This window comes from Bos indicus, chromosome X (assembly GCF_029378745.1).
Source record: "Bos indicus isolate NIAB-ARS_2022 breed Sahiwal x Tharparkar chromosome X, NIAB-ARS_B.indTharparkar_mat_pri_1.0, whole genome shotgun sequence".
Classification (NCBI taxonomy): domain Eukaryota; kingdom Metazoa; phylum Chordata; class Mammalia; order Artiodactyla; family Bovidae; genus Bos; species Bos indicus.
The window spans coordinates 105,969,407-105,993,619 of NC_091789.1; the positions used below are offsets into that span (position 1 = coordinate 105,969,407).

Sequence of the window (24,213 nt, forward strand, 5' to 3'; positions counted from 1 at the left end):
GTTTAAGTAATGCATTCAAAAAATTTCCTATTGATTATGAAGGGCAAATGGTAATAGATTTTTTTTTTTACATTTGTGTCATGAATTTTAAGACTGTTCCATTTGATTACGTTAATACAGTGAAAGGGTGGTTATTTCTTTTTTTTTTTTTTGGTTATTTCTATATGGCTTATTTTTGAGAGACGTTTTGAGAAATCATGATTAGCAGTTCTTACTGGTGTGCCTGTGTCTCCCTCTGAAACCTCAAATTCACTTTTCTAATCTTAAACCTGAGTGGCCCTTATGTTTAAGTTTCCAGAGAAATACAATAATACTTTGAATAACTGTATTATTTTGAATAACTGTATTATATACAATAGTTTCTTGTTCATGAACCATAAGGAAACACAATTTTACATTAAGCATGAATGTCTGATTTCTTGATTTGGCTTCTTAAGGATGACTGTTGGAAAAGTTGAATAAAATAAGAAAATAAATCCAGAATGGTTGGTGGCTCTCTGATTTTACCAGTTTCTTATTGGTCAATGGAAGTAATCATGTGATGTCCACTTATAGAATCAGGTGGAAAAATATTTAGTCCTTTAACTGCCAGTAAACGTGTAGGTTATTTTGGTGGTCTCCCTTTATGAATCCGAATATGTATAATAAAACTATTAGTGACAGACTTGTAAGTTTGGGGTTATAGAGAATACAATATTATTAATTTACTTCTCAAAAATACCTTATTTCAAAATGAAAATTGAATCTGCATTCCTGACTTTGGGTTTTCACTTTCAAAATTTTGAAATCTTTAACTCAAAGGGGGGAAATGTATAATAAAAAGCAGGATAGCAGTTCTACAGTTTCTCTTGTTGGCACTAGAGTGAGGTGAGAGTGGAAGGGAGAAAGATGAATCTAGTGGGATCTGTTAATTGGTCTTTTTTTTTTCCTGCTTATACTTTAAGAGTTTTTAAGATCATTTTTCTCAGACTAGTAGCTCTCAAGACTTCTGTAGAAGTATTTATTTTCAAAGAAATAGATAAAAAGCAAGGTAAGCATGGTCATTAAGGGCAGGTCTTCCAATAAATCAGACTGGTGATCCGAACTTGGTAATATTACAGCTTACTTGACTTAATTAAAGTGTGGTTGAGGATATGGAAAAATGCTACTTTTTTTCTTGAAGTACATGGATTTGTAGGTTTCAAAGTCTTGGAGCCAGAGGAGTGGTGACAAGACATTAAGATATTTACAGGTAATTTATATCTGACTGCTAGCTTGTGTTTAGTGATTCACAATTATTTTCAGCTCTGTATTTCATGTAAATACTTGGGAAAAACATGATGATTTAATAATCTGTCTAAATACTGCTGTGCTTAATGGAAAGGAAGCTTCTATATAATTTTTAGGTTTTACTCATTCATTTAGAAGCCATTGTTTTGAATGACAAAAATATGACAGAAGCAGGTTGAAACAGTAAATGCTAGAAAGTATATTCAGAAGCATTTCTTTAAATCTTCATGTTTTTTAGTTCTGTGTGCTCTTCTCTGTTAGCATTTATTAATTTAAAAAAATACATGTAAAATAAATAACAGCATTGCCCTGAATTCTCTGCTGGGATTATGGAGAGTATTAAAATTTTTGTATATCTTGTTAAAAGATATTAATGGTACACACATGTCTCTATGTGGGTATGTAAAGTTGTAAACTGAAGGGACTCAGGTCAAGGGACAGACTTAGAAATAGTTTCTCTCAAATAGTATTGATATTTGCAAATCCAGGATATAAGCTCTTTCCCTTTGGGCTTGTATTTTACATTTTTGGTGTGGTATACAGTTTTACCCAACTAAATGTTATGAGGTATGGATATGTATGTGTGTATATATTGGATTGGAAGGGGGAACTTTAATCACTAGCAGAACAAGTGACTGTTTGTCAGAACCTAGATAAGCCTCATAGTGTTCCTATGACAACTGAGGGGCTGGGTGTTGAAATGTAACTTTAGGTTCTCGGTTTGCAAATGTCATTCAGACCTCCCACTACAGTCTCACTGAGTAGGAGGATAATGAGAAGGGGAAAAAACCATGAAGCAACGTAAGTATCTCTGTTCGTTCCATGTCTTCCTGACTTGCCTTTGTGTACCGATCGCCATGGGAGTGGTAAACAGAAGTCTTGAACAAAGCAATACTTGAGTATAAAATAAGTTGAAAGGGGTCAGAGAAGTTGGGGAGGATAAATAACAACATATGGGGGTAACAAAGAGGCAAGAGAAGCCGGTTTCCATGCATTTGTGCAAATCCTTTATCCAGTGCTGACCAGCAGTGTGAACATCTTGAACCAGTTATTGTATAGCTCTTCAAGAGCTGCAAATATTTCTTCAAGTGCAATGTGGAGAAAATTCTTTTGGTAGCAAGATAGTTCACCTCTTTGGTGTAACATTTATTCGTTTCCCCTAGACTAACTACAGAGCATCCTGTATTCTTTGAAGGTCTATGTTTTTAAGTCAGTTTTTAAAATCATTTAATAGCTTGTCCTTTTTCCATAGGAAAGATAGGGTTGTACTATTAAAATAGTGTACAATTTAAGTATATTAACCTAAACCCAAGACATGTCGTTTGTGGAAATAAATTGGTTGACAGAGAAGTTTATGGCACACTCTATTGGAGGGGTGAAGGATTGTTTAGATTATATTTCAGTTCAGTTCAGTTCAGTCGCTCAGTCATGTCCAACTCTCTGCAGCCCCATGAATCGCAGCACGCCAGGCCTCCCTGTCCATCACCAACTCCCGGAGTCCACTCAAACTCAGGACTGTTGAGTCGGTGATGCCATCCAACCATCTCATCCTCTGTCATCCCCTTCTCCTCCTGCCCTCAATCTTTCCCAGCATCAGGGTCTCTTCAAATGACTCAGTTCTTCGCATCAGGTGGCCAAAGTATTGGAGTTTCAGCTTCAGCATCAGTCCTTCCAATGAATATTCTGGACTGATTTCCTGAATTATATTTAGCATAGATTAATTGTGCAGTTGTGGATTTCCCATGCCTGAAGGGCTTCCTATTTTCTGCTCCTAAATGGTTTTGACTATTTATTCGGTCATTAGCATGTCCAGACCTGGGTTCGATCCTTGGGTTGGGAAGATCCCCTGGAAAATGGAATGGCAACCCACTCCAGTATTCTTGCCTGGAGAATCCCAGGGACAAAGGAGCCTGGTGGGCTACAATCCATGGAATCACAAAGAGTCGGTCACGACTGAGTGACTAAGCACAGCACAGTGCATGCAAACACATATGGCCCAGCTTTATCTACTGACAGAACACAGAAGCAGTGACACCTTGGTAGCAATGAGCATACCTAGTTCCCAGGTCTTTGTTTCTAAATGGAGCCTGGTGAGCTACAGTCCATAGGGTTGCACAGTGTCAGACATAACTGAACAACTAACCCTTTCACACACAGCATATCCGGAAGTTAGAAAGGAAAAGCAGACTTCAATGGGTTTTGCCCCTTACTTACTATATAGGTCCACCGTTGCTTCTGAAATCCAAAAACATCTGACAAGCAAAAAATTTGAATGTAAAAATTTTGGTAGCAAATCCTGACCTAAACTGGCATGAAGCTATTTATAGTCTTTGTTTATCCTACTTAGTATAATGTTCGTATGTTTTACTGTAGAAATTATTAATGTGTTTGGTCGTGAAGTACTGGGGTTTAAATTCACCATCATCATAATCAGTCTGAGAGTCAGATAAGAGTTTGTAGACTTCTCATTACTGATATATATTGAGCTCACATTATATGCCAGGCACTGGCATCTAGAACAGTGTCTGGCACATGGCAGATGCTCAGTAGATGTGTCTTGGTGTAAAACGCTTTCACCTATTAACTAATGTAATCCTCACAAAAACAGAAGAGAGCCGATAGGGCTGTTATTCCCACTTTACGTGGAGAAACAAGGGGAAGCAACTTACCCAAAGTGTCTCAGCCAGGAAGTGATTAGAGCCAGGATCGGAACGCAAGCAGTCTAGCTGCAGTCTGCTCTTAATGAATCTACTTCAGGTATGTGGGAGGCCTAAAGATATGGCACTGGACCTCTCCAGTGAGTTACAGGGGCGTTTCAGGTGTTTATTCCTGGTCACCCCGCGCCTGGTATCATTGGCAGCTAATGACATTACCATCATGGTCATTACCAAGGGCCTGCTGTGGAATGGTTTTCCTGGGTGGAAGGGTGGGCATTCCAGGGCTCTGAGAGGCTCTTCATCTCATTACAGGCTTCCCAATAGGTGCTCCATCAGCAGTCAGCCTGACTTCTTTATCTTGAAAAATGGAGATGCACAGAATAACTCTTTCCTCCACCCCCAAGGAAATGATCTTGAATAGTGGGAAAAGTCTTTTTGGAGACATTTCTTGGGCCCTTAATCCAGCAGGAGGTCTGGGCTCTGAGAAGGGCATGGATTACCTCAGAGGGAATGAGCTCCTTGGCATGGGAGCCACACTGGACACAGCACGGGTCCCTATGGACCTTGAGCTGCAGGACCCTGTATCCACAAAAGGATGCTTTGAACAATACTTCTCAAAGAAAGGTGTCTTCCAATACCTCTGTGTTTCTAGTGTTAAAAATTAATTCCAAGGTGATAACAACCTCCCCCTCTACTTCCCAACTTCCCTATCCCACTGGCTTGCTTAATTTCCCTCTGAGCACTTACCTCTGACATGCTATATTTGTGCTTATTTATTGGTTTGGCCTTTCAGTCAAGCACTAGCAATTATGTTATCTTGGAACAAATCTAAGGGTCCTAGATTTATTTCTCTTTGATGTCCTTACTCAAACTCATTCCTCCTATCAGTCTCAGACTGTTAGAAATAGTGGAATTTTTTCTGCTCAGTGGATTTTTCTGACTGTTACCATTTTTATATTCGCAACCATGAGAATTTCTTTTTCTTAAACTGTTTTGATTGTGCAATCAAAATTTGGAGAACCCATGTCTTCATTCAAGAGAGGAAACTTAGCCAAATTTGAATATAATCATTGAGTATTTAAAAAATCAAGACAATTTTAAATTACTAAGGAGAAGTAATTACTTTACTTTTATATTTTATGAACTACTTTCAATTTAGATAAGGAACTGGAGAACTGTATGTATTCCAGTGAAAACATCTTAAACTTGCCTACTTGCTATTCTTTGAAAAAATTTTCTTAATTAATATAGAATAATCATTCTACATATTAAAAGATGTAAATGATTTAATTTTGGACACTTCCGGCCTCAAGTTCTTAAATTCTCAACTGTGTAACCTATTGTCTTTCAATCTTATATTTATTCTAGTTTATACATGCCAAAGTATTTAGGATAGTCTAAAATATAAAATTAAAAAATACATAGATATTATTAACTGTAAGTACTGTTGTCATATATATATATATATATATATATATATATACCATTAGAGCTCTCATGGAGTTGATTTTCTTAAATTTTTTTCTTTAAATTCTTAAAGGGACAGATTAGATGAGTATAAAAGTTGAATATAAAATACTCTTGTAAGTCAATATAATTAAGACCTTTTGTTTTTCTTAGCTATATTTTAATAGCAAAACAGTTGCTAGTTGCTTTCTTTTAAATGGTCAATCTACCAAAATAATTACTTGCGTAAAAGCAAAATATAACTGATTAAGGTAGAAGATGGAGTCATTGATTATGGAAAGCAAGCTAAGATTTTATTTTAAATCATCTTCCCTTTCTGTCTTGGAAGAGTTTAATTCTCCTTTAGCACCTGTTCTACTGAAAGCCCATGGCTGGTGGTAGTGGAAGAAAGCTTAGTTTTCCCACCTTTATTCCGAGATCAGACGAGATCGGGCACCTTCAGGCTGATGTGGGCGGAGACTTCCCACCTTTCTTAAAGCAAATGGACACAGACTTTTCAAGTGAGAACCCATTGACGTCTCTCAATTAGGATTTGTGTGAGATATATAAAGCGAGATTAGAGTTCGGAACAATGAGAGAAACTGAGTGATTTTGTGCAGGCCCAGTGAAATGTTACAAGATTCTTTCAAAGTTCTGGTTACCTGAAAAAAATCTCCATGCATCCAAACACTTTCCAGTGGATATCAAGTACGTGACGGTGGTTCCCGTAACCCCAAGAAGGTACCTGTTCACAGCAGCCATTGATGTGTTTGCTCCCTAAGCGACCCAGGTTTTGAAAGCAAATAGACTTGTGCTTTAAGCTTACTTGGCCCCTTGCTGGCTGAGTGAGGGGCCAGATTCCCATTTCTGTCCCTAAGCCCCAGAGAGTGGATTTAGCTCCCAGGACTGTGACATAAGAGAACACACATAAAGCACATGTGGTGGTTCCTGGAATGATGGTGCTTCACACACTTGAGTTCCTTCCCAGATCCTTTTAGGACCAGACTTCAGTTTAGTCTCAAAGCCTATGGATCCATTCTAAATGGTATGTTTTTCTTCACATCAGATGAAGTGAAACAGTGATGATAATGGTGGCTGCCATTTCTGGCACACTTCCAATGTTTGGGGTAGGCACAGTTATGAGGACTCTGCCCACATTGACCTGTTTAGTTCTCTTGACCACCCATTGGTGCAATTCTCATGACCATTTCATAGATGAGGACACTAAGGCACAGAGAGGTAAAGGAATGTGCTTAGGACCACTCAGCTGATAAGCTGAGGGACCAAAATCTATATCCAAATGGTGTCACTAGTATAGATGGTAAGTACTTCAGACAGAAAGCAGAATAAAAGTTGACTGAACCTGAAAGTCTCAGATATGGTCTTCTCATCTCTGTTCTGCAAAGTGTCATATCTTCCAGGCCTGGCCCTCTCAATATTGAAATACAAAATTGACTTTTTCTGCTGCTTATTTTGCAAATCGATGGAGCAGTTTTAGTCATTTGTGTTTTATGAGTTTTAATTAGGCCACTGAAGTCCAAGAGGGGAATTCCTTGTTTTCAGTTGATCTCATGCACTAACACACTTACTCATGTAACTTCCCCTATTTTTTTCTCTAATGTTTTCACTTGAAAGTGGGGGTGGAAGGGAGAAGTGTGTGAGCATTTGGGTCCTCAGGATGCACTTTCGTCAGCCTTTCTGGAGACTCTTTTATCCGGTATAGTATTCATCCATAGAAAATAAAATGAGTAAGAATCGGTAATTACTAGTATTTTCTTTTATCTTCATCTCATTCTGGGAATGACCTAGAGGGGCAAAATTTCTAAGTAAAGATTTATAAGAAGCCATCTATGTGCATAAAACCCCATGTTTGGATGAGGAGTTAATTTTCAGAATATGGGAAAGGAGTTTCACCTTGAGAATTTCCTCCTTCAAATGTAGGTTGAGAATGTGGTTTAGAAGGCAAGGGCAGGCTGCCCTACCCTGTTGGGTTCAGCATGCTTAGAAATGTCTTTAAAAATTATCCTGGCCTTGGTCTGAGCCTGCCTGTAAGAGGATATATTAAAGCATACCTGTCTTTATTCTTTCATTTGTTCATTCATTCATTCATTTACCTGTATTCTCATCTAACTCATTCAGTCCCTACCTGCAGACAGATGAAAGAAAGGACAGGGGGAAGTCCATTAGGAGAAGGAAGAGGAGTAACTACAAACTCAGTCTTTATTCCTTTTACCTCAATGACTACATCTTTTATTTGATCCTTTGCCATCTTGGAGACAAGGCGCATTTCACAGACTGACATTCATCAAAATCTCTAAGCCTCTTCCTTTGGCAGCTGGACTTCTGTTTTAAAGTAAGGGGAAGAAGGGGCTCCTGACAGGAAAATACTGCAGAGAAATGATTTTTCTTTCCTTCTTTAATGGTGGTGGGAAAAGGACTCAAAGTAGGAAATCCATCAGTAAATCCAGTCTAAGAGTTCCCCTGAGTTTTTGACTAATTTCTCTGAAGAAAATTATGAGACAACAAAGGATTCCACAATGGTGTCTTGGAAAATAATTTAAAAATAGAATTTAAATAAATTTTGAGGTCAGAAGTCCTGTCCTGCCCTCAGTTAAATATATTAGGAATTTTTGAAAATATCTGTAAGTGAAAGTGGGAAAAATGAGGGATACTCTCTCTCTCTCTCTGGGGGAGATGAGGATAGGGAAGAGGGCTTAAACTACCAACGCTTTAAAAAGTGTACTTGTCACTGTGCTACAGTTAGGAATACTCTTTCTCAAGGCAGTCATTATGTTTACTTGTGCTTTAAACCTGAGTGTTATTTTCCATAGTTTTCGAAACACACATAACCATTCAAATTATTTGTAATGGTGCAAACTTTGTTTTCTGATACAGGTGTGACTATAGCAAGAAAGGTAATGCATGACATGCGAAGTCTACATCAACAGCAGGTATATATGGCCCAATGGAAGGAAATGTTTAATGTAAATTTAAAAACAAAAATCATTCAGCCTCTAAAAGGATGGCTCATGATCTCAGGGCTCTTCTCTCTGAACTAGATCAACTAAGGACTGTTTGGGACAAGTTAAGTTGGTAAAGATAGTAAATTTCTACCTTTTCCTCCATCCTGTTTGGCAGTGATACTCGAAAAGATTTTCACGAATCTTCTACCCTTGGATGGCAGGCGGACTATAAAGAAACATCTTTCTCCCACAACCTCTGCCCAATTTCTCTTCAGGCTGGGAAAAAAACTTTCCTATAGCTCCTATCCACCTGGTCCTTGAAGTATGGGGTATTTGGTAAGATGTTAACAAAAATGGTCACAGGTGCCAACCAGACCCTGTAAGGCTTGTAGCAGAACAGTTGACAAAGCTGTCAGGTGGGAAACATTCATTTTACCAAAATGTATTGCACACCTACTATATATCAGATGGTGTTCCTGGTCTGGGAATATAGCAGTGAACAAGCTCCCTGATTGCATGGATGGGGCAGGCTGACAGTGATTGAACAAATAAGTAGATGCCAGGCATTAAAAGGTGCTAGAGAGAAAAAATAAAGCTTGCTCCAACAGATAGAGAGTACCCAGGAGTCTGAGGAAGAGCTACTTTATCCAGAGCTGACAGGAAAGTTCTTTCTGATGTTGCAATATTTGTGCAGACTTAGTGGGAAGCGAGGAGACAGCCATGTGTGAATCTGGGAGAAGAGGATTCTAGGCAGAGAAAACAAAACTGTTGCATTGGAGGAGGGAGCAAGCTTGGTGTGTTCAAAGGACAATAAAGAGGTCAGTGTGGAGCAGCAAGCAAGGGGGAAAGTAGTAGATGAGGAGCAGGAGGTAGTAAGTTACAGATCATGTAGGGCCCCGTTGGCTGTAGTAAGAAGCTGCGAGAAAGTTGTTCTTCTTGTTTAGTTCCTGAGTCGTGTCTGACTCTGCGACCCCATGGACGGTAGCCCACCAGGCTCCTCTGTCCATGAGTTTCCCAGGCAAGAATACTGGAGTCGGTTGCCATTCCCTTCCCCAGGGGATCTTTCTGACCCAGGAATTGAACCCACGTCTCCTGCTTGGCAGGTGGATTCTTTACCACTGAGCCACTTGGGAAGCTAGAAGATAGGAAATGGTAACTGAAGAGAGGGAAGATGGTGTTCCAAAGGGACAGGTGACTTCTGTAAAGATCCTGGAGAGTCTAGCCCATTGTGCCTCATAACCAGAGTGTGTAGAAGTTGTGTAGGACACTCTTTTGGGAAATGCTACTTTTGTCATTTAAGTTATGACGATATGAAAACCTTGGTAAAGAAAGATAAAGTTGAGCTATCAACCTCTTACCAGCTAAAGATACAAAAGTGGGTAATTTTTTCCTGTCGCATCTATTCCTCAGAGGCATGGAGTACTCAGTTTTCTAGCAGTGAGATGTTTCAATTCCATTTACACTTAGCCCAAACTCACTTTTCCAAGGGACCTATCTTTGCTGATTTTTCACTCAGTGATAAATAGTTTAGACTTTTGAACTGTGTGGTTTTTAATGAATTCTACCTTCAAAGTGATTTATATAGCTCCTAGTTTTCAGTTCAACCAGTTGATAGTTTACCTCTTAGAAATCTATATGAAAATTTACCGTTTGATGTAGGTTAAAAAGTCATGTCCCACGTGTTCATTTTACAATTGGAGACAGAAAGGGATTGTGGGAAAATCATACCAGTTGACCAGTTGAGAAGAAGGGGATTCTGTCTACATTTTTTTCTTTAAATTTGTGTTAAAAACACTTGTAGTTTCTTTAAAACAGTGTTGACTGCTGTAAATGAGTTGCATCCCCTTGTCATTCTTTTATTTTCATCATCTGATACTAAAGTTCTACCTTTCGCATAAGGTAGACACAATTTCTGTTTTCTGGGACTGTATATGTTAAGAGGCGTGAAGTGAGATGAGACATTAAGTATGTATAGAGGTCGCCTTATCAACACTGGACCATGTCACCAGGCCTGATAACTCCCAGGGCTTAGCAGATGCACTTGGTAGCTATTTGGAGGTATTGTCCAGGTTTATCTTACTTTACAGCACCTAAGATCTCACATCTAAATTTTATCCCCTAGCCCTACTAGTTAGTTATGCGTCTAGGTTATCATTCGTATTCTTGTAGCCAAGGACCCACCTGCAGGAAAGAGTTACTGTCATTTATAGTTTAGTTCAACTGGACTGGATTTCCTTACTGCCTCTGGCTTAAACTGACTGAGAGAATAACAGTTTCCCTTGTGGGGAGGAGAAGTCAGTAATTTGGGAACATAGAGTGTTTTGTGGAAGAGGGCCTAGTGTGCTCCTTTCCATCCTGACCCTTAAGTAGGAACTCCAGTGAGAGAGGGAGTGAGAATTCGCAGATCACGAGGAAGCTGACCCAGCTGGATGGACCACATTGGGAGCTGAGAGAGAAAGAAGTAGAAATAAATAACGAAGGATGGAGGGGAACCTTAGAGTACCAGCAAATCTCTGGTCCTAAGCGCTGGTGTCCTTGGGCCCTGGCCTGATTTCTTTCTGGCGTCCCTGCTAGGATTCCATTCCTGCTCATCTACTTAGAGACGAGGGGCAGGCTCCTAACTTCCTGAGCAAGGAATTCCAGAATGGGCATTCAAGACACTATCTTCCTGCAGATTCTCCCGCACATATCTCTCTTAACTGAATCTACTTTCTAGGTGCACTATAGAGAGCTAGACATTCAGGTCCTTTTTTCACCAGCCTCTGACTTTAAGCTTTGAGGGTAACACCTATATTGCCCACGAAGTCATAAGTTTTGTTTAGTCTTTCTCCTCAGGCCATCTTGATGGTCTCCTAGGGCTTGAGCCATTTCATCCCATGTGCCCTGGGATTTCCCCCTCTCTCCCCCCAGTAAAGAGACAATTTGTTGCCTGTGTTCTGAGACCTCCCTATTTCTGCTTTTGACTGGAGTCTATTCTGGTACGATTGTGTGGTAGCTGGGCACTGCAAAATGAGTCAGTTCCTGCAGTTTGGTTACAAGTTCTCAAAAAGTATTTCAGAATGTGGATGTGGTCAGCAGAGTCATTTTCCAGGCATCTAAAAGGAAACCCACATCAACTGTAACAATTGAGCTGCGAACCGATGCCCTGCACAGCAGAACTGGGCTTGCTTTTCCTCAAAGGAAAGCCCGTAGCAGCCCTCAAATCTAGCCTGTTCTACAGACCTTAAAGGAGAATTCATCTTCATGCTTGCAAATTACATTTTAGCTGTGGCTGCTGGCATAGTGTGACAGAGGTTTTGGTCTTTGTCACTTTTTGAATGTAGGCACACATTTGACGTAAAAACATTATTTCTGAAAAGTAGAATCTTATGATATTAGAACATAATTAGTACAAAGTATGAAATATGGCTTCAAGACAAAATTTGGTGATTTTCAGCTCATGTATGAAGGAAGAACTAAGATGGTTTGGGTACTAGTAGAGTACATGGAAATGCAATTTTTTTTTTTTTACTAAGTTAAACCTGTGTAGACTTAGCAGCAATACTGATTAAAAGAATAATTAAGTTCTTTTCAAGCTTTAGAAGAATTTCAAGTTTGCCCTAACATTTACAGAATGTTTTACTTCAGCATAGGCTTTAGGAAGTAATCATTGTGAAGTTTTTACTCTCTTGGGTACCCATGAACTATGTAAAATTTTGATTGAATTCTTAGTTACCAATCTTGTACCAACTGTAAAAAAAAAAACAAAAAACTGGAGTTTTTAATAATAAGGAAACAAACAACATAGAAAAAAATGGGCAAATGGCTCGAACAAACACTTCACTAAAGAAGATACAAAAATGACAAATAACACATGAAAAGACGTTCAGCATCATTAGTCACTGTGCTGTGCTTAGTCACTCAGTCATGTCTGACTGTTAGCAACCCCATGGACTGTAGTCCACCAAGGCTCCTCTGTCCATGGGGGGTCTCCAGACAAGAATACTGGAGTGGGTTGCCATGCCCTCCTCCAGGGGATCTTCCCAACCCAGAGATTGAACCCTGGTCTCCCATATTGAAGGCAGATTCTTTACCAACTGAGCCACGAGGGAAGCCCCAAAAAATAACCTCCGAAGAGACTGGAGCCTAAATCCAGCACTTTAGACTGTTCGGCCATGCTACCTGCATGCATTAGTCATTCAGTTGTTCGGTTCAGTTGCTCAGTCCTGTCCGACTCTTTGCAGCCCCATGAACCACAGCACGCCAGGCCTCCCTGTCCATCACCAACTCAGGGAGTTTACCCAAACTCATGTCCATTGAGTCGGTGATGCCATCCAACCATCTCATCCTCTGATGTCCCCTTCTCCTCCTGCCCTCAATCTTTCCTAGCATCAAGGTCTTTTCCAATGAGTCAGCTCTTTGCATCAGGTGGCCAAATTATTGGAGTTTCAGCTTCAACATCAGTCCTTCCACTGAACACCCAGGACTGATCTCCTTTAGGATGGACTGGTTGGATCTCCTTGCAGTCCATGGGACTCTCAAGAGTCTTCTCCAACACCATAGTTCAAAAGCATCAGTTCTTCGGCGTTCAGCTTTCTTTATAGTCCAACACTTAATATCCAACATGACTACTGGAAAAACCACACCCTTGACTAGACGGACCTTTGTTGACAAAGTAATGTCTTCTTTTTAATATGCTGTCGAGGTTGGTCATAACTTTCCTTCCAAGGAGTAAGCGTCTTTATTTTAATTTCATGGCTGCAGTCACCATCTGCAGTGATTTTGGAGCCCAAAGAAATAAAGTCAGCCACTGTTTCCACTGTTTCCCCATCTATTTGCCATGAAGTGATGGGGCCGGATGCCATGATCTTAGTTTTCTGAATGTTGAGCTTTAAGCCAACTTTTTCACTCTCCTCTTTCACTTTCATCAAGAAGCTCTTTAGTTCTTCACTTTCTGCCATAAGGGTGGTGTCATCTGCATATCTGAAGTTACTGATATTTCTCCCTGCAATCTTGATTCCAGCTTGTGCTTCCTCCAGCCCAGCGTTTCTCATGATGTACTCTGCATAGAAGTTAAAGAAGCAGGGTGACAATATACAGCCTTGACATATTCCTTTTCCTGTTTGGAACCAGTCTGTTGTTCCATGTCCAGTTCTGTTGCTTCTTGACCTGCATACAGGTTTCTCAAGAGGCAGGTCAGGTGGTCTGATAGTTGCATCTCTTTCAAAATTTTCCACAGTTTATTGTGATCCACACAGTCAGAGGCTTTGGCATAGTCAATAAAGCTGAGAGAGATGTTTTTCTGGAACTCTCTTGCTTTTTTGATGATCCAGCAGATGTTGGCAATTTGATCTCTGGTTCCTCTGCCTTTTCTAAAACCAGCTTGAACATCTGGAAGTTCATGGTTCACGTATTGCTGAAACCTGGCTTGGAGAATTTTGAGCATTACTTTACTAGCGTGTGAGATGAGTGCAATTGTGCAGTAGTTTGAACATTCCTTGGCATTGCCTTTCTTTGGGATTGGAATGAAAACGGACCTTTTCCAGTCCTGTGGCCACTGCTGAGTTTTCCAAATTTGCTGGCATATTGAGTGCAGCACTTTCACAGCATCATCTTTTAGGATTTGAAATAGTGCAACTGGAATTCCATCACCTCCACTAGCTTTGTTCGTAGTGATGCTTCCTAAGGCCCACTTGACTTCATATTCCAGGATGTCTGGCTCTAGGTGAGTGATCACACCATCGTGATTATCTGGGTCATGAAGATCTTTTTTGTACAGTTCTTCTGTGTATTCTTGCCACCTCTCTTAATATCTTCTGTTTCTGTTAGGTCCATATCATTTCTGTCCTTTATTGAGCCCATCTTTGCATGAAATATTTATTAGTCATTAGTTCATTAGTCATTGCATGAAATGTTGCATTAGTCATTCAGTTCAGTTCAGTTCAATCACTCAGTCATGTCCAACTCTTTGCAACTGCATGAACCGCAGCACGCCAGGCCTCCCTGTCCATCACCAACTCCCGGAGTTTACCCAAACTCATGTCCATTGAGCCGGTGATGCCATCCAACCATCTCATCCTCTGTCATCCCCTTCTCCTCCCGCCTTTCACAACATCAGGGTCTTTTCAAATGAGTCAGCTCTTCGAATTAGGTGGCCAAAGTATTGGAGTTTCAGCATTAGTCATTAGGAACTTGCAAATGAAGAAAATGAGATGCTACACACCTGTTTGAATGGCTGCAGTTAAAAAGGCTGATCATACCGAGTGTTGGCAAGGTTTTGGAGGATCTAGAATCCTTATAATACATGTAGGTCAAAATGTAAAAATGTGTAAAAGTCTTAGAAGACAGTTTGATAATTTCTTAAAAGGTTAAACATACACCTACCATTCCATCCAGATATTCCACTCATAGAAAAAATAAAGAATATGTCTCCATGAAGACTTGCACATGAATGTTTACAGCAGTTTTATAAATAATGGCTAAAACTGGAAACAACCCTAACATACACCAGCAGATGAATGGATCAACCAATTGTGGTATATCTGTATGGTAGATTATACTCAATAATGAAAGAAGTGAGCTATTGATATAGTGAACAACACAAATGACCTCACTTGAGAAAAGTAGAATGAGAAATGAGACAAGCAGAGCCCCCAAGGAAGTACATACTGCATAATTCCATGTATATAAAATTCTAGAACGTGCAAAGCAATCTCTAATGACAACACAGATCAGTAGTTGCTTGGAGTGGGGGAGTTGGTGGGGGCAAGTGGGAGTAATTACAAAAGGACACAAAGAAACTTTGAGGCTGGTGGATAATTTCAGTCTCTTGATGGTGGAGATCATTTCATGAGTGTAGATATATGCCAAAACTTATCAAATTGTATGCTTTAAATATGAGCAGTTTATTGTGTGCTAATTCTTCCTCAATTAAAAAGAGCAATCTTTATGGAGGGATTTAAAGATGCCCCCTACTTGGTAAAATAAAAACTTGGCATCTCTTAGGAGGAAAAAAAAACTGATGAAGTTTTAATGATTTGGGTATAGAAATATAACCTTTTAGTACAGATGAGAAACCAAAGTTAAACTGTGAACATAATAGTTGCCATCGCTTTAGTTCCTCCTGTTTACAAGGTATTGAAATAAGTGGTTCAGAAGGTATCTGGTCCAGCCCTGTGGGGACAGCTGCATGTTTGGTTTATCAGCATTTGGACTTAAACACAAGTACTGTAGCACTCACTTTATGATGAGGGCTAAAGCATCGGAAGCAGGGTACAGATTGTGAAGACAGGAAAGTGCTACCTTCGTATTCTACCTTTGTGAGAGACATAAAATCTCTTCTATCTGCATCATGCATGAAAATCTGTAAAGTACTTTCATAAATTTCATTTTTTGGGGTCATCTCAATGATCCCATTATAGGTAGGATAAGTATTATCCCCATTTGCTTGGGAGGCATACTGAGACCCAATGAAGCCAAGCTGTTTACCTGGATCACAGAGCCCCCATCTTCTTAGGCCGAGGTCACCATTCTCCCCATGGCACTTTGCTGCTTCCCCAAACTCATGTCTTTGAGTATTTGGCCAGGACTTTTTGCTCATCAATTTGTCAGGCAGTTAGGAGAGTCCCATCTATTTGTATATGAGGTGTTCATGGCTGTGATCCCATCTAATCCTGTTTCCCTATCTATAAATAGATAATAACACAGTCACTGGCCTCACAAGGTTGTTCTAAGAGTCAAAGACTCAGATGTGAAAGAGCTGTGATAGTCAGACAGTACTGTACACACAGCGGGTGTTGACGTTTACTACGTGATTGCCTTCATCTGGCCTGATTACTGAGGGCACAGTACTGAGCAAGTGGCTTTGTAAAACTATCAGGGAAACACAAGAGCTTAATTCCTTTATTTGCACCATGCCTTCCATCCAGATTGCCATGTTTCATAATAAATGAAATCTGGTACACTGGATTACTTTAATTTTAAATTCTTCTTTCCAAGGTCTCAAAAAGCATTCTTTTTGTCCCAGCCACAGAATCTGGTAGCTTTGAAAGGAGACAATACAGAGCTAAAGGCAGGCAGGCTACAGTCCATGGGGTCACAAAGAGTTGGACACGACTGAGTGACTAAGTACAGCACATGAGGGTTTACTTAGCCAGGAAGGTTGGCACATGCCTGGTACCCCCTTTCCCCTTGTTTGTGTTGACTGACATCTCTCCTTGCTCTCTGTCACTTTCAGTGGCCCTCTCTCTTCAGTATCCCTCTTCGTTTTCATATTCCTGGTTTAGGAGCAGCTGCCTTGGCACAATTCTTGACAGACTTCTCCCCAGAGTAAGTGATAAATTGTGTGCATGCGTGCTCAGTCGCTTCAGTCATGTCTGACTCTTTGCAACCCCATGTTCCGTAGCCCACTAGGTTCTCTGCCCATGGGATTTCCCAGGCAAGAATACTGGGGTGGGTGCTATACCCTCCTCCAGGTATCTTCCCAACCCAAGGATTGAACCCACGTCTCCTGCATTGTAGGCAGATTCTTTACTGCTGAGCCTCTGGGGAAGCCAGTAATAAACTGTGAGGCAACCAATATAGGCTTTAGTACTGTCTTGGATGGCATTTCACAAAACAGATTTTCAGGAGATCGGGAAAAAAATTCTGTGGTCCAATAAGTTCAGGAAAACTGGGTTGAACAACATTAAATAGGTTCCTTTCTGGTAGGACTTTTTAGAACCTTTCATGTTAGTATCGAAACTTCAAGAAGGGGCATATGGTACATCAACATTTCCCAAATCTGATTCCAAGAACTCTGGGGGTTTTTGTGAATCATCTCTTGGTTTAATACTCCAAAGAACACACTTTGAGTAATGCTGTTTTGTAACCTGTTATTTGATATATTGGTAAAATGACAATTTTCTTAAGAGTTTTCTGACTGTCCCTACTGGCATATCTAAAACAAAACATAGACATGTTTTCTTGACTGAGTCTCGAGAATTCTAGTTTCTCAATTTTCTATTCATGATTTTAAAATTCATTGAGGTTCATTTAACCTTAGAAAAACTGGAGATAAAAGAGCACACAAAGACTGTAAGGTTTCGTCTAATAATGAAACTCAATCCAGGAAATACCTTTTTTGTTCTAATTTTTTTCACCAAATCCTCTAGATTCTGCCCTTTTAAGTCTCCCCATTTATTCCATCCCTAATTCCGTGGCCCATCCTGGCTTCCATAGGAACAGACATGAAAGAAAAGTGGTGATGTATGTACCTAACAATTCTCTTCTATCAGCATAGGGTTTGCATTAACTTTTAGTGTTCCCAGTAGTAGGATGAGTTTAATTATCAGCATGAAAAAGATTTTCGTGATATGGATGTGTTCTTTTACAGTTTGTTCCCCAGACTATAGAAAGTTCAATAATCAGACTAGGACTTAAAGAGAGTGTCAGAATGAATAGCAATTTTCAGCGAGAAATTTGAATGAGTTCAATGCTATGGCCTACCAGCAAGGAATGGGAGGCAGGAGAACGAACATGGGGCTAGAGACATGGAGTCAGGAAAGGGAACAAGTAAATGGGGTCATTTCTGGCTTGTAGTATGTATGTGGTGCTTCTCAGGTGGCTCAGTGGTAAAGAATCTGCCTGCAATGCAGGAGATGAGGGTTCGATCCCTGGGTCAGGAAAATCCCCTGGAGAAGGGAATGGCAACCCACTCCAGTATTCTTGTCTGGAGAATCCCAGGGACAGAGGAGCTTGGTGGGCTACAGTCCATGGGGTCACAAAATAGGTGGACACAACTTAGTGACTAAACAACAACAACAACAACGTGTCCACAGGGTATGTAGCTACAGGCTAGATACTCCAGGAAAGCTTGGGCTTGTGGTTTGGATTGCTCATCGGACTCTGAGGTTGACCACTCTTTTAGAATTGCCATGTTGCATCTAGTGTGTTCTCATTAGACCTCAAGGGTTTCCCTTCATTTCTGAGCTCCTTTTACCCGACCTCTTCTCTAAATGAGAGGCCTTTGCTATTCCTTTTTGACTGAAAATGACTTCTATAGCACATCGCCACCTATACTTACCCAGATTACCATGTCCCCGGTACCCCACAACATACACACGTTCTCTTGTCCTCTTTGAGCAGTCCTTTCAAAGCTGTACTACCCTTCAGTGCTAAGTACCTCTCCTGGTCTCTTTCTCCACTCATAGAAAAAGGAACCAGATTCCCCCTGCGTTACTTACCATCAATATAAACAGTAGTTTTGTTTCTGTTATTTCCCCTTTCAACCTAGCGGTAAAGTTTGCCACTGTTGCTCTCTCCACCCGACACAGGAAGAAAGACTTCCTTCCGTCATTGCTTGACTTTGCCCAGGCCTATAAATAATCTTCCCTTTCTCTTGGACTCCAGATGCTCACCTTTTCTTTTCTTTTTTTTTTTTAAAAAAAAAAAGAAAAACGCCTGAGAGTCACTCCTCCTGAATCCTTCCGGTTTTCTCCATCTGATAAACTTCCTCTTCTACCTAGTTCATCAAGGACGCCTATGAAGCTGTTGTCCCATTGACTGGTGTCTCAGTGTTGTAGGTCAGTGTTGGGCTTCTCCTTTACCCATCTTTTAGCTGTATTGACCTACATCTTTCCTCTATGTCTGTTTCCTCTCAGTGGCCCTCCTTCTTTGGTATCCCTTTGCCTTCTTCCGCTCCAGACTATTTCTGTGACCATCTCAAAAATCCAACTCCAATTGTAATCTGAGAGCTTGATCTGTTGATATTTTCCTCTGTTATTTTTTTGATCTGACTTTTAATTAGATCGACAGTGTTTCTCTGAACACCTTCATTTGCTCTACAATACTGTCAAAGGCCCTGACAAAAACCCTTCATGGAGCATCAACTGATAAGAAGAGAAGAATGGGGGAGAAAAAATGTTTTCAGCAAGACTTTTATAGGCCCTTTGTTTGTACTGAATTATTACCACTGAAGCACTTTTGGTTTCCTAACCACCAGTTGGAGAAACTGGTCATACTGGGTGGTGACCACTCTGAGCAAATACTTGAAGTGTAGGTTTGGACTTTATACAGCTGTCTTTCTTCCCTTCTCTAGAAGCTTGAAAATAACCAATTACTCCCTTTTCCTTTATTTAACACATATCAAAGCAGTCTTTATAAATCTGCACGTTCCCATTTTCTCTTTGTTGCACAAGTAGCATTCACATTTTCATCCTGTTCTTTTTTGCTGAATGTCTCCTGGGTGTTGTAAGCTGCTTGGTCATTAGATAGTATCAGTGTGATATATGCTACATTTAGTCTTTCACTATTTTCTTTCTTTCTTTTTTTGGTCAACACATTGGATTTTTAAAAATATTTTTTAATTTATTTTTTCTAATTGAAGTATAACTGATTTATAGTGTTGTGTTAATTTCTGCTGTACAGCAAGGGGACTCAGTTATACATATATACATTCTTTTTAATACTCCTTTCCATTATGGTTTATCTCAGGATACTGAGTATAGTTCCCTGTGCTACACAGTAGGACCTTGTTGTTTATGCATTCTATGTATAGTAGTTTGCATCTGCTAACCCCAAACTCCCAGTCTCTCCGTTCCCCTCTCCCCCTGTTCTCTATGTCTGTGAGTCTATTTCTGTTTCATAGATGGGTTCATTTGTGTCATATTTTAGATTCCACATATAAATGATACCATATGGTTTTTGTCTTTTTCTGACTGACTTCACTTAGCATGATAATCTCTAGTTGCACTCCACCATTTTCTAATCATTTGTATTAGCCCTTCCACATCTTCACACTTATCTGTCTCCCCTTCTCTTCCTTTGCGGTATGAACCATTTATACAAACCACATAATTTTAAAAATCAATGTGCCACCATGCACCTCATAATAATCGAAGCTCAGTGTTAGCTGCTGATAGACATGTATGATTTTTGAAAGAGGCTTCATTTGCTAACAGTATACTTCATTTCATAGCCATCACAAGCAAAAGAAATTGCAACCTCTGGATGTTCCCTTTGTTCTTCCTTCTATAATCTTCTCCCATCCTCTGCCATTACCTATTCAATTGTCTCAATTTTTCCATTTCATCAGAGTTTGCTTGTCCTATGGAATGAAGACAGAATAGCATTCCTGAGCCCCAAAGACTCTTCTGTGCTACAAGGTTATTCTTGTGCTACAAGAGGTTGTGGCTTCTCTGGTGGCTCAGATGGTAAACAATCTGCCTGCAATACAGGAGACCTGGGTTTGGTCCCTGGGTGGGGAAGATCCTCTGGAGAAGGGAATGGCAACCCACGCCAGTATTCTTGCCTGGAGAATTCCATGGACAGAGGACCCTGTCCAGGGTTACAGGAGTCAGACCCAACTGAGCAACTAACACAAACACAAGGGATTGTATAGAAACATGCACCTTGAGGCACACCCTTCACTAGTTCACACTTCTCTCCAGAAAATATCCTCCTTTACAAAGAGCTAGATCCTATAGGCACCCACAAATATTATAGAAAAGTACCATAAAACTAAGCTAGGAAGTGAATGGTGTTTAAAGGATAAAGAAATAGAAGAGTTTTCCTGAAATGAAGATGGTCTCCCTTTGTTTTTTGATTATTTTGTTTTTTGAATCGCATCAGTACAGGTGCCAGACGTTTCACTCGGATTTCTTTATTTGACAAATATTTATTGAAAGATGACTATAATCCAGTGCATCTGCTAATACTTCAGAATCTCAGAAGTATTACCCTCATAGAACTCATATTCTAATGAGGAAACATATTTCTAAATAAATAAGGAACCATTTGGCTTGTGTTTCTGTCTGAGACACAGACTGAGTGATGAGGGAGCTGGCCCTGAGTAACATGTAGCTAACTTTGCAGAAGACTCCAGGAAAGCCTTTTAGAATTCTTCTAGACTCTTCGAGAATCTCTTTGAGCTGGGCCCAGCAGAGGGAGAAGAGGAGCTAGGCAAGCAGTATGCAGAGGTCAAGGATTTGCTTCTCCTTACTCCATCTGAACTGAGTGAAACTTGATGGGAATAGTCAAGGAAGACCAAATGAAGAATTTTGTGCCATGAGAACTTCCGTGGCAAAAGGAGTTCTGTATAATGGTGAAAGCAGAGGCTTGGTGGAGATTTGATTATAAATGAATTATTAGGTATATGTGATGTTGATGCCTTTATAAAATAGCACAAGGCTTAGAAATGAGGGCCAATTTAGGAAGACTCAGTAATGGTATAGAATAGTGATGGGTTAATTATGATTAAAAGTCTATGTCAGGGATTCTGAAAAACAAGAGAACTTTTCTCTATTATTTACAGGTTCAGAAAACAGTCACCTTACTTCGATACTGTTTTTTTTAACTTACCATTGATAGGGTGCAAATTATTTAACTTCCTTTTTTTTCAGCGATAAGAATTCCTCACCATTATTGCACCCCACCAACAATTGTATGAAGAGAATTTAGAAGTTTCTTTCAAAGAGAGGGAGAGTGACAAAGAGAGAGATATTTGCACATGGCTTTAGAGCAATTAATTTCTGGAACTTATCCTTAAAAAGGCAGTTACTTTGGTGAAAACTATTCTTTTCATCTGAGTGCTTCTAATGAGTAAAATGATTCATGTTTTCATCGAATGGTTGTTTAAAAGAATTTGGTTTTCGTTGAGAAGGATTAAAGGCATGTGCCTAATTGCTAAATATTATTTTTAAAAAACTCGTCTGAGTCTGTATGGGCTGTGAGTGGTTTCGTCTTTAGAAGCTTGTTTTAGGATCTCGTGCCAAAACAGGCCTGTTCAGACTAGAATTATCTGGCAGGGAATTTTTTTATGTCTTGAGCAGGAACATCAGAAAATGTTCACTGCAATTGCCAAGTTGACTTGCTGAGCAATTTACTAAATAAGAGATATGAAAATCAAGTGACCATCAGCTGGTCTAAATGTTTTTGGTCAGTGTAGTCACAAGACCTCAGGTATGCAAGACTTGGACGGGCTGCAACCATGTGCTGGTTATGGTGAGACCCTGGCTTCAGTCCTCAAATGTAACACAAAAGGAATTCGAGTTCACAAAAACATACTTTAATTAGACACCTGTATTTAAAAGGTTGGGATTTTCCTCAGGCGTAGTTTCACCCTGTGCCTTTCTTTCCTGGGTTACAGTTAGAGTTAATTTGACTTTTTGTTCTTAACCACGTGGGAGGCAGTTTGTTTGTTTTTTGTAAACAGCTTCATTGATATACAGAGAACCACACATACGTAATGCATGCAGCTTGGTGAGTTTACATATGCAAACACCCATTACCATCACCACAATCCAGGTAAGAGAAGTATCTAACACCTAACATAGCTTTCTTCTATCTTTTTTAAATGTATGTGTGGTAAGAACACTTACCATGGAATCTACTCCATGGGAGGCAATTTTTGTTTACTTTTGAAGTAAACTCTGTTCAAGTAACTCTGTTCGAGTGACAAAGCACACTCCAGTATGTTACTCGAACAGAATTTACTTCAAAAGTAAACAAAAATTGCCTCCCATGGAGTAGATCTCATGGTAATGAAAGTGAAAGAGGAGAGTGAAAAAGTTGGACTTAAAGCTCAACATTCAGAAAACGAAGATCATGGCATCTGGTCCCATCACTTCATGGGAAATAGATGGGGAAATGTGGAAACCATGGCAGACTTTATCTTTCTGGGCTCCAAAATCACTGCAGATGGTGACTGCAGCCATGAAATTAAAAGACGCTTACTCCTTGGAAGGAAAGTTATGACCAACCTAGATAGCATATTCAAAAGCAGAGACATTACTTTGCCAACAAAGGTCCGTCTAGTCAAGGCTATGGTTTTTCCAGTGGTCATGTATGGATGCGAGAGTTGGACTGTGAAGAAAGCTGAGCGCCAAAGAATTGATGCTTTTGAACTGTGGTGTTGGAGAAGACTCTTGAGAGTCCCTTGGAGTGCAAGGAGATCCAACCAGTCCATTCTAAAGGAGATCAGCTCTGGGTGTTCTTTGGAAGGAATGATGCTAAAGCTGAAACTCCAATACTTTGGCCACCTCATGCAAGGAGTTGACTCATTGGAAAAGACTCTGATGCTGGGAGGGATTGAGGCAGGAGGAAAAGGGGACAACAGAGGATGAGATGGCTGGATGGCATCACTGACTCAATGGACATGAGTTTGAGTGAACTCTGGGAGATGATGATGGACAGGGAGGCCTGGTGTGCTGCGATTCATGGGGTCACAAAGAGTCGGACACGACAGAGCGACTGAACTGAACTGAATTGACTATCTTCCTATTTAGTTAGTGCATGTTAGTGCATGTGCTAAAATATGTGAAAAATCATGGATGAGGATTGGTCCCCGCCAAACTTAGAGCCAAACTTTACAGTCTTTGACTTGGTAAAGCTAATATTCTAGCAGTGCTATGAAATTCTTCATCCCTCTTCATTTACTACCTGTACATATAGTGCTTGGGGTCAAAATTTCTTTCCCCAAATTATAATTTGTAAACTTAAGGATACTTTGGGGAGGCAAAGTAGAATCATCCAGATAATCCCTCAAAAAACAGGGAAGTCTATTCTTCTTTTCATTGAATAACCCATGAAGCAGCATTTCATTCATTTCCAGGGAAACTTTGATGAGAATGTCAGCTTGGCATTAAACATCAGTGGGTGTCTACCTCTTGGTTGGATTTACAGGCTGCCCCTGGTCTCAAATCCTAGGTTAACATTTCAAGAAATGGTCTTTATCCCTGTTCCAGGCAGGCTTTCCAACAGCAGGTGGCAGGCTTAACTTTTAATAAGTCTTTTCCTCCCTTTTAACTCTCTTTCCCATTATGTGTACCTCAATAAATGGTCTTCAGCCAGGATGGATAGGTTGTTGTTTATGACTGTCTTTGTTTTATTTTTTTTGCACTGTGAATAGGACTTGAACAGTG

At 40.0% G+C, this 24,213-nt stretch overlaps 1 long non-coding RNA gene across 1 annotated transcript in view; it reads left to right on the plus strand.

Moving 5' to 3' along the window:
• Positions 1-24,213, plus strand: part of LOC139181342 (uncharacterized) — a 121,741-nt gene that overhangs the window by 82,819 nt on the left and 14,709 nt on the right. The gene's annotated exons all lie outside the window — the stretch shown is intronic.